The sequence below is a fragment of the Myotis davidii genome, unplaced genomic scaffold, assembly GCF_000327345.1.
Source record: "Myotis davidii unplaced genomic scaffold, ASM32734v1 scaffold176, whole genome shotgun sequence".
NCBI classification, from domain to species: domain Eukaryota; kingdom Metazoa; phylum Chordata; class Mammalia; order Chiroptera; family Vespertilionidae; genus Myotis; species Myotis davidii.
The window spans coordinates 611,938-615,278 of record NW_006287911.1 but is presented as its reverse complement, the minus strand read 5'-3'; the positions used below and the strand labels follow the sequence as shown (position 1 = coordinate 615,278).

Below are 3,341 nucleotides of genomic sequence, written 5' to 3'. Positions count from 1 at the left end.
TCATGACAGTGGACATAGCAGGCCCAGCTCCGTGCTAACTTAGAGGTCTGCAGGCTGTCTCAGTCTCTCAGAGATCATCCCTCTGTCTCTCCAGAACCTCTCCCCCCATTTCCCACCCTGCCCCGAGTCTGGAGGAGGCCCACCCAGCTTGATCCTACTAGATTGAAGCCCTTGCCCGCTGGCTGCCTGTCCGTGTTGGCCAATGAGAAGCCCAAGAGAGATCAGAGGGCAGGAAGAGGTAGGGTCTGTATTAATTCCGCTGCCCCCCTCCCTGCAAGGTCATCAGGCTGGCTGTGCCCTGGAAGGAAGGTCACACACAGCCTGCGAGGCTGCCCTGGGGAGTCTCTCAGGGAGGCAGTTGGGAGTAGGAGCGCTTTGCTAGTGGCCCCAGGGAGTGGCTCCATGCCCTGTGTCTCCTTGCCCTTCACATCTTTGTAAATGAGCCGACAGCACACGGTACTGCTTATCAGCCATCTGTCCAGCAAGGCTCAGTCTGTCCTTGGGCCTTCCCAGTTGCTGCTTCCTTCAAGGTTTCTTACTTTTTGAAAAGATTTCAGTGGGCACAAAAGGATGTGCAGTGAAAATCTCCCATTTTTATTTTGAACACCCAGTTCTCCCCACGGGCAATGAATGAGGTGTTTTGGGGGTCTTTTTTTTTTTTTGCTTCTCTTGTAATTTATTCCAACTCTATTGCTAAAGCATGACACAGGAATGCAGAATGTCTCTATTCCTAGCATCTTCGGTAACCATGGGCATGGGGGGAGACGATGGATTCAGGATGGGTGGAGGGGTGGGGACTGATAGGTCCCTGCCCCCTACCACCTGCCTCCTGGGAGCTGTGGCACTTAGGCTGTGTTTGGGCATGGCCTGCCTCTGTGTGAGTCATCCATGGGACCACTCCCTGCTGGCCCTTCTGTTCCTCAGTCCCCAGAACCGAAGGTCTTCTCCAACTTGATTTTTGCTTTCTGCTGCTCAGAACCTCTGTTCTGGTCAAACCTGGCTTTTGTCTCATTTTCAGCAGAAACGCCCGTTGGGGTGGCTTTGTGACAAATGCAGCTCCTAGTCAGAATGTGTTGGGGTCCAACCCCAGCAGGTCCAGGGGTTCCCAAAGGTGTGGATGGAGTCGGCGAAGAAGGAATGACATGGAGACAGCATTCAGTTGATCAGCAGCCTAGCCAGGTTCTCCAGCCAGGTTCTGTGTTTATTGTCTTGTTACATCTGTATTTATACCAGTTGATTTTAATCCTATCAATTTCTATTCCAGTGACTGTGTCAAGCAGCAAGGGTGGACCGGCTCTCGGCAAGAATAACTACCAATAATAAATCCAGAAACAATTGTTGGTGAGGATGTGGAGAAAAGGGAACCGTTATGCACTGTTGATGAGAATGCAGACTGGCACAGCCACCATGGGAAACAGTATGGAGCTTCCTCAAAAAATCAAAAATGCAATGGCCTATGATCCAGCCAAAGAAACTCAAAATAGTAATTTGAAATAATATATGCACCCCTATGTTCATTGCAGCAGTATTTACAATAGGCAAGATATGGAAGCAACCCAACTGCCCAGCAATACATGAGTGGATAAAAAATCGGTGGCACAAATATATAATGGAATATTACCTGGCCATAAAACGAGTGAAATGTGGGGGCCGACCGGCCAACACCGGTGCTTGCAGCTCCAGAATGAGACCAGCATCTTCCAGTCGGGATGGCGGTGGCGGGGACAGCCCCTCTCACCCCCGCGTCAACATGACCACCAGCCGGAGCCTGACCCTCCAGAGCCACGGGACTGACCGAGTCCCCGGAGCTCAGGGCGCGCCGGCCTGGCCCAGCGCCCAGCTGAGCGCGGGACTCGCACAGCTGCTCCGCCCCCGCCGGGCCGCCTAGTGCGGGGCCTGCGGGGCTGGTGGCACCGCTACCAGGTACCGCTTCGTCCCTTGGGTCGCGCTGAGCATCAGTCACAACCCCAGCTACAGTATATCAGAAATATGAGCCAATCTTTTTCCAGTCGATTGGAAATCCATTTATTTTTAATGGCGTGCTCATTGATGGAAATGACAAGGGAATATCGGAAGTCGTGTACAGACAGACCAGCGAACGTCCGCCATCAGGAGTTTGACGTGCCCGCGGGTTTCCCTGTGGAACTGAAGCAGTGCCTTCCCAGCACCACCTACCGCTGTGCCCAGCAAAGCCGCTCCCATGTGTCCTTCTCGTTGCTCTCAGGGACATCAGACAAGGAGAAGAGCTTGTCGCAAACTACTACACAATTGTCAGCTGACTCTTTGAATAAGGATCGGGTTTTCTATTCAGTTAATGTTAATATTTTGGTTAATCACTTCTGAATTCCAGAGTGGGAATTTATTTCTATTTTGTTTCAATTCTATGATAAAAATTATTTGCTCAATTTCAATTTCAAATTTGCAGTGCTATTCCAATTTTCATTTTCACCTAAATACAGTAAATTAAAACCTACTGCCTGAATTTTTTTTTAAATTGAAATCTTGCCATTTGCAACAGCATAGATAGACCTAGAGGGCATTAAGCTGAAGGAAATACGTCAGTCAGAGAAAGACAAGCACCACATGATCTCATGCATATGTGGAATTAAAAGAACAAAAGGAATGAACAAACAGAATTGAGACCACGTCATAGACACAGAGACCAGACTGATAGTTACCAGGTGAGAGCTGTTTTTGGTTTTTTATTGTGGTTAAATACACATGATATAAAATTTAACCATTTAAACCAGCGATTTTCAACTGGTGTGCCTCAAGAATTTTTAAAACATGCAATTCCTGGCTATTTAGTCAGGGCACTGACCTCGTTTCCCTTAGATTGTCAAGTAAAAAATAGCAACAGCTGTCTGGTGGGAATAAATCAAAATTTGTCATATCGGCAAAAAATATATCATTTAGCAGCATGTTAGTAACGAGTTTATGTGTGCCATGAGATGAAAAGGTTGAAAACTGCTGATTTAAATCATTTTCAGGTATTCAGCTGTGGTATGAAGTACCTTGCTGTGCAAACATCCCTCATCAAAACTGTCTCATCTTCCCCAACTCCCTGAAAGGTTTTGTTTGTTTGTTTTCATTATTATTATATTATTATTTTAGAAATTCTTCCAGAGACATTTTATACATATTCAAGCAAGTACATATAAATACAAACACAAAGGGTGGCTTATTTTTTACACTGTCTGCATCTTGCTTTTTTCACTTACTACATCTTGGATATCATTTCACATCAGTATAGAATGCACTTCCCCATCCTTCTGCTCAGCCTCCCTATGTATGGCTATTCCTACACCTTCAGGCCTTCCCCACGGATGGAACAGGGTGTC

General features: G+C 47.1%; 1 pseudogene; it reads left to right on the top strand.

The window, feature by feature from the left end:
- Positions 1–1,750: 1,750 nt before the first annotated feature.
- On the top strand, positions 1,751–2,468 carry LOC107182464 (annotated as a pseudogene).
- The last annotated feature ends 873 nt before the right edge of the window (positions 2,469–3,341 follow it).